The 12,100-nt window shown below is 46.3% G+C and overlaps 1 protein-coding gene across 1 annotated transcript in view; it reads left to right on the top strand.

Moving 5' to 3' along the window:
* Nucleotides 1-244: 244 nt before the first annotated feature.
* The window catches only part of ptn (pleiotrophin), a 46,002-nt gene continuing 34,146 nt past the window's right edge, over nucleotides 245-12,100 (top strand). The window contains exon 1 of the mRNA XM_084573977.1: nucleotides 245-372. The gene's annotated coding sequence lies outside the window, so the exon portion shown is untranslated. The remainder of the gene's footprint in view (nucleotides 373-12,100) is intronic.

Here is a 12,100-nt window from a genome sequence, read left to right as displayed (position 1 = left end):
GGCTCTTCGACTGCTCTACCCCACCACCTCCCTCCCCACACTCTCATCCTCCATCTCTCATCCTCTCTCTCTGGTGTCTCGGTGAGTGCCAGGCAAGGGCGTCCCTGGAGTGACCTTGGGGGTAATGAGCTCCTGATCACGAGTCAGGAAACCCGGCATTCAACACCCTCCCCTCACCCCGTGCAACACACACACACACACAAAAAAGAGGAAGGAGAAAAAAAAAAAGTCTGCACAGCTATCGCATGCTCAGCCCACAAAGAGAAATAGTATTGGAGAGGCAGGGCAGCAGGGCAGAGGTGCAGATGAAAAGAGCCTAGAGAAACTATTGCTTTAAGCTCTGATATACAACTACCAGACCTCCAAAATAAAGTAAGTGGATTTATTTTTCTGGGATTTCTGATAGAGGACTTTTGTAGGGGTAGGTGTGAAGTGAGCATCCAGACAAGTTTAAAAAAAAAAGTTTAGAGTTCTGTGCTTTGGTGGTACAGATGGTTCGAAGGCTATTTGGTTGCTGGCGGTGCAATTTACATGGTTTTTCATTTGTTTGTGTGTAATTCGGTAGCGGGAATGGGATTTATATGATTTCCTGAACTGCCCATATCAACGCCCGGATGTGTGGCGACATTACAGAAAGAAAACTTTGGGGAAAGTTGCAAAAATAAAAATAAAAAATAAAAATCTTAGGATCACAGCAATCTTTCCCATTTGTGCGTTTTGCTGATATTTCGTCTTTTTGCCAAAGCACTTCTGTCGACATGGTCCTAATCGCTTCTTTGTTGTTCTTCCCACTTTTTTTTTTAAAGCAGATTTTGCCTCGGGGACTGTTGATAGGAGACGATAAACATATGAAAATTATAAAGAGCTTGAAATGCTTGAGAATTATAACGCCAGATGGAAAAAAAGTGGCTTGTAGACGTATTGGGTAAACAATCGGAAAGTAGCCCCCCCCCCCCCCCCCCAATAATCCAGCAGCCATGGGCTACTTGGGGGCCGCGCTGTTAAATCATTAACAGGACCGTTTCCTCAGTGATTAGACTTCAAACATGCGTGCGTTTTGTTTTTAACCGCTATCAGCCAAATACGTTGCGAAACCCAATTAAGTCGATCTGTGCATGTATGCCGGTTTGAAGTGGGCCACTTTTTCCCAGGATGTTGTAATTTGGGTCAGGCCTGACTGGAATGACAAACCCAGAGCTGCGGTATTGTATCAGCGCTATGTGATCCGGCAGACCTTCTGCTTTGCGTTGCCATGGCTTTCTCCAGCCCTGGTATAGCAACCCAAGTCAGACCAAACAGTGTTCCTCTCTGTCTTATGGGCATTCCTGCTGCCGGACAAAAGCTCTCCCCGGCTCATTCTTGCTCGAAATGAGGTGTCCGCTTCATTTCTTTAGAATCAACACATGGTGTGGTCCTAATGAAAGAGCGGGGGGAGATTAAACATGAAGTGGAGATGAGCTTGAGAACCCTGCTATGGTCCGTAGGAAGTCAGAACACAATGTGGATTAGCCTGGAGGCTAGCCAGCAAGGGGCAAACTCATAAAACCGCTTCGCCCCTAAACAGGTCCTGGCATTTCCCTTCCAACATGGCAACTTGGAGGCCTTTAAGAGACATTTTACACATTCTGCCCTTTTCTCTTGTTAAATGCTTGCCCCCGCAAACCTCACCACGTGATCTTGCCTATATGTCAAAGCGTTAAACACAAAGCCAGTTCATTTCCTTGTGTGTGTGTGTGTCCTAACAAATGCTTTGACGAGGCTGCTCTCCATGGAGGAGCCGGAGCAATAAGGCATAGAATTGTCCGCTCCGAGAAGTCCGCTCCAGGGGGGAGGGAAGTGCCGTGAATGGAGCCAATTCTCGTCTATAGGGCACAAGTAAGTGAGGGAGAGAGAAAGAGGGTAGGGGGGCTGAGGACACGCACAAAGATTCTCACATTGAGTGGCTGGTTTATTTTTGTGGGGTGCGCACTGACCCCTCACATGTGGGGATGAACAGAATGAGCCTTGATGGGGTCCGGAGGGCCTCCGCAGAAAGGGAGGAAATGATAATAAGAGAAAGGAGTTGAAGAAAAGAGGAGGGGAAGGGTGCCAGGAGAGAGGCCTGTCGAGGAACTGTCCTCCGAGCATCCAGCTTTAGACGAAGTGACGGCGAGAAGCTGCAGACGGGCGGAGGAGCTGGGAAAGGTTAAAGAATAATTCACGGGTCTTGCAACTTTGCGTTCTATTTTTATTTTTATAGTTCTGTGGGAAAGGGCTCAAAGAGAACCAGGAGATCGAGAAGCATCCATTGCTGCCTCTTTGTGGCAGTGTCAGAAATGTGTGGAAGAACTAGAACAAACCCCAAATGGAGAGCATGTTTGTCAGAAAAGACTGGACAAATGTCTTCTTCCTGGTGGAATGACACTCAGTTTTAATACGTAGCTAGAGTCTGTGCCTGTTTTTTTTTGTGATTCTTTTATCTCCTGCACCTCTCATGGTGAACTCCACTTCCTGGTTCACCTGATTCACCCTTTGAATAGGTAAAAATCCAACCAACGCGGAGCCTCACCACAGCGCTATGACCTGCTGTTGGGTTGTTGCGCACCTCCCCAGCCTCCGCGTTGGCTAAATTCCCATAATCCTTCACTCTCTCTGTATAGAGGGTTCCACAAATGGATGCAAGTACAGAACTATGAAATGGCCTTTGCAATTTTGTATATGGGTCAAGCTCCAAAGCCGAAAACTGGACCCTACAGTTCCCTACAGCCAGTTCTTAACCCTAACCCTAGCCCTAACCCTAGCCCTAGCTCTCTATCATGCCTCCAGTTTCAGTTTTACGTTCCATTCCTGTTGCTCTCTGCTTTAGTAAAGCTTCATGTTGACGTGCAGTGCCCTGATTCACTCAACAAACATTCCAAACTGGGTTTGTACTTCGACCACAGCCTCTTTGGGGGGGAGACAGAAAACTTCTCCCTCTTCGCATTCCCTGAGCATGTCATGAAAACCTCTCCCACTGTTTTATTAAGCCGCGGCGATGAACAGCGACTGCAGGGGGACCGGCCCTGGAGGCTGTTAGGCTAATGCAGACGTTCTCACGGAGACGTCTGGCATGGAGCTATCTCATTACGGGGGGAACGGTGAGGCAATCAAAGCCGTCTGAGCTTGTGTGGCGTTGGTCCTCATTGTCTGAGGAAGCCCATTGAAAGGGCCGCTAATGCCCTTTATGGAGGAAGTCGGGGTTTGTGTTTGTGCACGGCGCACTGTGAATCCCCCCATTTGGCTTTTTTTTTGGTCAAGTTTCTGCACACATGTCACTTTGTACCCTTAAAAAGGTGTTAATTCCTTTCCTTCCTTTAAAACTGCGCAGACTTTTCCGCTTTTCCGGTGGAAAAACAAATATCTAATTGTGGCCGTCTCTCTCTGCTTCCCCGCTTGATCTGGTGTTTGATCCTCGGAGAGCTAATGATAACCTGAGGCTTTCCACTGTAATCAGCCGGCTCATTAGTGCCCCACTCAGCCACACAGCCACCCACATCCACCCTCGACACGCATGCACGGGGGCAAACTCTCTCCGGGCCTGCCACGAGTGACTGAAAGAAAAGGGGCCAAAAGGTCACGTGGACGGATCTGGAGGTTCTGCACCTACTGAAAAAGTAATGCAACACTTAATTGGATGCATTTTTTTAATTGTGCATCGATACCAATCTGTTGCCCATTAAAATTTAAACAAGTGTGCAGGATGTTCTTGAAATTTCCACCCATTTCCTACAAATCCTCCGTTCATTTGTTCAATTATTCTGTCTACCATTCCAGACATCCATCACACTGCACTTTTATCCCCTTTCCCCCATCTAACTTACACTGTTCTCGTGAGTTTTCAAACCTAGTTATGCTATTAAGGGCAACGATGAAGTGAGCATTGGCAAACACGAATTTGCAGTCGGCGTGCGCGGCACAGATCCTCAACTGATTTTTGCACAAAAACGGATGAAAATTAATTGCTCCTGGGGAAGCCAAGAGAGAGCGAGGAGATGCAATCCAAACTTGCATCAATTAGCCGACTGGAGGCTGCGCAACAAGCTGTAAACACACCGTTTACACGTAATCACGGCACAAAGTTGATACGGCGAACCGCCGGCTTATCAAGCATTCGCCAAGCGAGACCGGCATTCATTTGGAGTTGTGTTTTTGTTTACCTGATGGAGTCCAATCCTCACTCTCCTTTCGCTCGGTTTAAAAACAAGAACTCCGGAGGGAAATATCCGGCTCTTTAGATGCCTTTAGAAGCGTTAGATGGTGCCGGTCAGGTAGTGTGCAATTGAAAACAGTTCTTTGTTAGTGTTGAAAAATAAGACGAGCGGGAGCAATGAGGGTGTAAAAATCCATATAAATGAGCTCGGAAAGACATGAAAACTGTGGAGTTGAGGAAAACTTTGGTAAACGTGTGACATCTTTCACATTATCGTCATTTGATGTCTTTTTAACATATGAAACATGAGTTAAAGCTAAGCTAAAACGCGGAAAATGCAGCTTAAACAGTTCCTGCAGCATGCAAGATGGAGACTTGTCATTTGGGGAATACAGGTCCTGAGAGTTCTTCCCTCTTCCCTTCGTTGGTGTGTGTGTGCACAGGCTTCAGAGTGCGAAGCTCAGGGGAATGGGTAGTGTTTGTATTCCTCGAATGAACTGAGGGATGATCTCGCCTCTCTCAGCGCGCAAAAAAAAGCTCTAAACTCGGACGGATGAGGAGGATAGACGGATAAACAGAGCTACTTTACCACAAACAAGAGCAAAACGGAGACATCTGGGGATCAGCATTAGCACGAATCCAGTGACAGCTACTTGCAGAATTTGTCGTTCTTAGATAATGAACATCTGGTCATTCTCCCTGTGAATCTGTCTTTTTTTTTTTTTCTTTTCTTTTAATAGGATGCGCAGCAGAAACAAAACCATGCCTCAATATTGACTCAGAAGTATCTTCTCTCCAATGCAGAGCCTTGCTAAATGGCTCAGGGGTGAACCCTGGAGGGACTATTAAAGAACATGCAACCAATACACTGCTGAAACTGCACCTAAATGCTGTAATCTATTGTCTTAATCAATGCAATCTAATTTTATTTAGAGCCCTCTCTTTCTGCTGCTCCAGAGCATGGAATGGAATGGATCCAACTTGGCCAAGAGATGTTCTTAGTGATATAATCATTTCTGTGGCGTGAATTCGATTCTTGCAAGGCGCAAAAGGTAAAAGGAAGGAAAAAAGGCATTCAGAGATGTGTGGCGGATTTGTTGTGATGTGGCCACTGATGTTGAACGGAAAGTTAAATTGATCGTGAGCACACGGCCCGCCACTTAGCGTCTCTGTTCCTGCCCCGCCGCTAATTGGATTGCTAATGGCTAAAGTTGCGCCGGGGTGAGAAACGTCTCCGATTAGAACCCTTTTGCGTCGTTTGTCACGAGACTCGGGCATGTTTCAGGCTCGGTGATCGCACGGAGAGACAGATTCTCGTCAATGGGATTGAAGGAAAACCTTTCTTGCAGCCTTTTTTTTTTCCCATTAGGCCCTAGCTGTGGTTACTAGGCCGCTCGAAGGGGCAAATCTTCCGTGTTTAATACCAGAATAATTTTAAACAGTTTACACAGCCTCCTCATGCTGAAGGGGGCGTCTAATCCTTGGTTAAATCTCAGCAGGTTTTAATCAGGCCCAGCGGAGACTTTCTGCAGCTCTGGGACGTCTTCCGATTCCTCCCGCAGGGCTCCAAATTCCTGATAAAGTATGATTCGAAAACGGCAAATGACGTATGGGGAGAGGATTAGATGGGCCCACTCTCTGGTTACAATCAACAACTTATTAGTGGGTGGACATAAAGCCATAAGTGATTAGAAACCGGGATCAGAAAGGGAAGGGGTGTGTCACATGTGCTCTGCCCGTTAGTCAAAACCGAGTTGTGCATTTGGAATCTTTACCCGAGACTTAAAAGTTTCATCCGCATGGAGGCAAAAGGAGAAGGAGGAGAAGTGAGAGAAGAGTCGAGTGGGAGGCAATCGAGAGAGGCGAGAGAGAATCATTAGTCATATCCATTAGTATTCCGTCCGCGGCTTGTGCTGTGAGACAGCCGGTCTGTCCAAACAAACAACCGGCAGAAGGGGGGATGCCTCATTATAACTTCCCCCCTTTTTTCTCACCCGGAGTTCACATTCCATCCGACCATAAACACCAGGCCACGGCTGCGACCCTGCCCTCCGTCCCGGCAGGAGTTTGGAGATGTTAGCGGGGTTAGCGGAGAAACAGTCCGCATGCTGTTCAGTACACGGCGATGACAGTACAGTACAAGGCGGCGTCCTGGGAGAAGGAGACAAAAACACGGCGTGAATCCATATCGCTTAGTCCTTGGAGCGTTTAAGATTTACGCCCCCTCTACAGCCTCAGAGTCTGGTGGAAAGGGGCGTCCTTCTCACCCTTGAGACACTTTCCACTCCTGTCACAAAGATCCCATTGCTCCCAGAAGGACTAACTAGGAGGCGGTTGGTCACAGCTCGGATGTAAACGCTTTTCTAATGAATGAAAGGGGATCTGAGAGGATCTTTGCAGAAGCCGTGTCGCAAATGTAAATCAGCCACCTTGCATGCATCTCTTCTGCACTACCTCACACATGAAAAGGGGGCGATGTGACATGAGGGTTCCCTTCGAGCATGAACCACACATGATCTGCACACTCGGCTCTTGAGTTTCTTTCATCTTGGCAATGAAACGAGTTCAAAATGGTTGCAAAACTGGAAATGTACCATTGAGTTCAGAGTCGTGTTCCAGTGCAGTGTAAGTCTCCTGCAGCAGATGCATGCGTAGCCTACACTGTAGCTTGTATGGGTGGTTTTCGCTTTTGTGATCATTCATACTTTTACGGCACTGTTACTGAAACCACTGAAACACAGAAGAGACAAGACCATCTGAGTAGATAGGTTGAAATTTTTGGTGCTTGTGCAGAATGAGGACAATGCATTGCGGACCAACTCTTCCAGTTCCGGTAGCTACATTTCCTGGGAGGTGCACGTCAAGCCACGGCGTAGCTCCAACTCAGATCCACAAATCTGGCTTATCAAGTACATTCCCTTTCTAGCCAGGCTGCCTGAACCCTTATCGCTGCAGCAACCTTGAGAAGTTCAAGTATTTACCCTTTAATGTGGCCTTTAGCGCAATCATAAGGGTATTGAGCAAATGGTACCGTCTTAATTTAAACATCCAATTCCCCAACCCTTGCTCTGCCTGTTTTGCATGGTTGGCTTCCGGAGGGTATAGGCGGACGTCAAAGCGGTGACAAGGACATGAACCCTCACCAGCTACTACCATGCTGGAAGCAATGCTGTTGGGAATTGAACAAGGGGTCTCTCTTTTTTTATTTTATTTTTTCCTCCTCCTGCAGCCTGGGCGGCTTTAATCCATGCAGCCTTAGGTTGCATTAATTCCCATTTATTTCATGGTGAATTTGTACAAATTCCGTGCCTCTGATGCCACGCATGGACCAGAGGATTTTACGTCGGACACCGAACTAGACTAAATAAGCTAATTATGTGCCGAATTATGCTACATTTCGAGAGTAAAACGTTCTTGCTTTGTTGGAGAATCGACTCCACGGGGTGAAGCCACCTTGAATGTAGTGGCTTGTTTGACATACATTACGATAAAAGAGGGTGTCAGCGCAGGCAGAAGCAGCAGCAGAACCCCCCCCCCCCACACACACACACATACACACACACACACACTCTGAAAGTACATACATGAGGACTCAAACTCAACATCTCCTCTGACTCTTCTAATGCTCTGTGGCAAGTTGAAAGGTTATGTCCAATGCCCTGGGCCGCAACTGTGGGCAAAAGCCACACATCCTCCATCCTCCCCCTCCCTTCCGACCTTTAACCCTATATCCACCCCACAGCTGAGCACAGCCAGTGTCGCAGAAGGGCTGCTGGCATTTGCACAGCAGCTCCGAGTTGTTGTTGTTGTTTTTTTTTTCTTTTCCCCTTCAGTTTAAATGGGAATCTGTCCATGCAGCAGAAACGACCCGCTCCCTTATTCAGTCGTAAATTGCGCCACGTATGGCATCGCCGCGTTTATGCGTTTGGTAAATAAAGCCGGGGCGAGCGGTGTTTTGTGCAGATGAATGTAGACAATAATGGCAGCCGGCGCGCAGAAAATCCGGTGGGTTTCTGATGGATGGAAATGGCTTGCTGCACAGACAGGTCGGCGGTGAATAGGATGGATCGGGGAGGCGCAGGACTCCGGCGAAACACTGATTTGTATGTGTGAGCAAAAAAAGGCTAAATGGGCTTTATTTAAAGGAAAAAAGAAGTAAAAACAGCGTTCCGCATTATCGTGCTGTGTCTACCTTTGCAGCGAATGGTAGATCATTCAGCTAGGCTATGCAGCTGATTGGAATATTGGATTGTTCAATGTCCTGTTACACAACTCTGCAGGAATCAACACTGCAAATGAACCAACTGTTTTTCTCTCCTGTTCTGTCACACGGTACAGAAAAAAAAAAAAAATAAGAGGCCGATTCACGGAAACCTCTTTCTTCGGTGACATCCATCGGCCCGAGGCATCAACGGAATGGCAGACAAACAAGCCGCGGCCGATGGTATCGTGGAATGAATTAGAGGGTGCGGACGCTTGCGTATTGAATTCCCATCAGCCCCCTCCGGCCTGACGTCAGAGGACCTCAGGCGGTGGATCTCTGCGGAGCTGCACGTGCCCTACTCGGTGACTGCTCTCCGCTTAAAACATTCCAACTCTCGCAAACACACGGACATGCCCGGATGCCTCTTACATACCAATCTTGTATCCCATTCAAGTCAAGACTGCTAAGATTTCTGAGTACTCTTTGTGGAAACGTGTTGTAACTTTTATCCAACTGGTCTCAGAGAGGTTTTAAAGTTAATTTCTTGTGTTGTCTGCTATTTTTCTGAGTGATAAAGACCTAGAGAGTAGAGAGTACGTCATCAGGTCAGCAGTTTGCTTACAAGGCCCGACTCTACGAACAATTGTGTTTCCCCATGCTCCACTTTCTCCAAACTCTAGATTATAGACCAGATTTTATCTTGGTCCAGGAAACTGCACTGTTCGAGACAATGCTAGATGAGGGCAGTGCTCAGCGTTAGCCTCCCGATTCGATCCCCTCGTGCCGAATGACCACAAAGACAATAAAAGTGAAGGATTTGCTTCAGCCAGAAGTCATGTCCTTGACCGATCAGGGTTGTCCAATCTTCCTCTGTCCGCCATTCTTATAAATAACATTCCCCCCCTCGTCCCGTTGCTTCTCCGCTGGCTGGAAATAAGACTGTCACCGGGTCCCGGAGCATGGCGCGTCACGAGCCACGTTTGATTCATTGAGGGGTCGTGAGGAGTCCGGCGGAGCAGGGTCTGAGTGACACTATCATTGCGAACCGGAGTAAACAAGTTAAGAATAGCAGGCTTTCTCCTGACGTGGAAGGTTTCTCAAAGAAGTGGCTGTGTCTCTTCGCACTTAGCACAAAGAAACGGAATTAACCGCAAACCGTGGCACAAAAACATCATGCTGAACGCACAAAATAATAGAATACTTGTAGTTTCTTCCATCTCGTTCACATCTTCTTTCACGCCGCTGCTTTTCATTACTACTCTTTTTGCTAATTCAATAAAAGTTGACAACGGATGATGGCTCTCTCTTTATGCAAAACAAAAAAAGAATCTCTAACTTTTATTAGTCACTGGTGCAAAAGAAAAAGTAAAACTATTAAAAGTTTTAAGCTTTACACAAACAAGAAGCTCAGTTTAAAGCAGTATTGCACGTATGCAGCAAAACAAGATGCAAACACAACCCTTGAAAGGTCACGATGTAAATAGCCACGTTATTTTTAGCTCTGTTTTTGTTCTCCACCACGCCCTGAGGGAAATCTCAATGCTAACCAGCGCGTTGCTAAGTTTTTTGTTTACATGGCATCGCCGGGCAGGTAGCAGAATTTCGAGAGAGGCGAGAGTAGTGATAGTGGTTTTAAGTTAATTGCGGGGTTAATTTGAGGGTCTAAAAACCAAAACAAAGTGCTTAAAGAGGCTAAAACATATTTTTTTTTTTTGTTTACTTTAGGGCAACTGCGGTGAGAGAAGCCTTTCATATAATATGACGGAATGTGACATATTATTGAAAAGCAAAGCATCAGTAAAAGTAGCTAACAACATATGCACATTGAAATATGCATAAATGACAATCAGAAACTTGCAGAGACGGCGTTTATTGATCCAGGCTTGAGGAAAACAAAGATTAAGTGAAGCAAAGGTGTCATGTCTCATATGTAAGCTCTTGTTTTGACACCGCACTCTCTAAAAGACGGAGTTTTGACACGTTTGAGAGGCTCCTGCAGTCGGCGGGTATTTCACGCCTGTTTCACCGAATGAATTTTGATGGGCCGCCGTGGTCCGGGCGTCTTTAACAGTCCCGACAAGCCTTTGTTCTTTTCCCCGTTTCTCATGTCTGATCCCCAACAGCCCACAGGGGGAAGCTCTGTCTGCTTCTGCTGCTGCTGTGCTCTGAAAACCTTTTCTGTTTGATCAACTTCTAACATATTTGAACAATTTAGGCAGGGATGAGCGCAGGTAATTCAAAGCCTGCCAAAAAAAAAAAGAGTGTTTTTAGGGAGAGATGAGAAGGAATGCAGGTTCATGGCGGGGGGGAGTAGTAGCGGAGAAACTCTGTTTTCTCATTTCTTCTGCTGCAAACTCCAAAAACTACCCATCAACAAGGATGATATTTTTAAATGAACCCCTAATACGGGTGACACCTTCCATCTAAAAAATGCACCTTGAAATGATCCCATCTCCTCCCTTTCTCTGCTTTTCCTCAGGCAATAGCTTATTTCACCCAGTAGAGGCCAGTGTGTAGTTGATGAGGTCATCCACTCAATAGGACAGCTACACAGCACCAAAAAATAAATAAAGAAAAAGCCTTTTTAAACACCTTCACACTGAGGTCAGAGTGAAGCGAGAGGACCTCGGTTATAATTTAGTCCCCCGAAATCACTGCGAGGAAATCAATGGGACATCGAGCAGCGGGGAAACAAAGACGCGCGGCCTCTGACAGCGGGGTGAGCTAAATGATAAGGCCGTCCCCCGCCATTGTTTGAGGTGGGAAAACAGAGCGGGCGCCGAGTGAAAGGCCCTGTTCAATACTGGAGCGTGAAAGGACGCTGATGGTGGGTGTCATTAAATACAGTCGCTGCAGCAGAGGTCAGGGCCATTACAGATAGATCATGAGGGCCCTCTGCTGACAGTTAAATCAAAAGAAACCAATGTCATCATGAAAACAAACTCTCCAGCGTCCGTTTTTTTTTTTTTTTCTTTTTCCGGCACATTAGGAAGAAAAATGGCTGAATGCGTGTGATCGTGTTCAGCGGTTGAGTCATCTGAAATTAGCTGCTTTTTTTCCCCCCCTCCCTCTTCATGTGGAGAACTGAAGTAGGACTGGAAAATTATAATCATCATTTAGTCCTGAAATCCTAATTCATACACCCACCTACTGCTGTAAAAGAAATGGAGCAGTGATTTAGTGATCTAAAGGGAGGCGTGAAAGTGATGAAGATAGCAACGTCTTAGCATATTCACGCTACTAAGAGCTCGCAGAAGTGACCAGAGCATTCATTTCTGACCCTTGGCGGAGGAAGCTGCAGAACGAACAATCTGTTCTGCGCAAGACAAGTTGCTGAGTCTCACATTCATTATTTTTTTCTTTTTTAGACTTTTGAGACTCTGATTAAGTGAAATTATTTTATCCGTGTGTAAAAGAAACTTCTGAGATGGAGATTCATTATTTTTTTGCCGTACACAAAATTAGCTGTAAATTCATGCTGTCGAAACTACGAGAGATTTATCAAAAGTTCCTCGACTCCGTCTGCCTAGTTCTTCAGTTTCAGGCTGATGTGTGTCCAAAAAAAAGGCCATACAGTTGTTCACTGTTCACAAAAAACGTAATCTCAGTTTACAAGGGAAGCTGCAGAGAGAAGGAACAACGCTCCACAAGTCTCCGAGTCTTACGCGTGACAGATTTTGAGACTCCAACAAAAGTCACAATTTTTCTAAATGTGGAAGAAACATTTA

Source organism: Chelon labrosus, assembly GCF_963514085.1.
Source record: "Chelon labrosus genome assembly, chromosome: 23".
Classification (NCBI taxonomy): Eukaryota; Metazoa; Chordata; class Actinopteri; order Mugiliformes; family Mugilidae; genus Chelon; species Chelon labrosus.
Note: the sequence above shows the minus strand (reverse complement) of the source record. Positions and strands in the feature narration are given on the sequence as shown.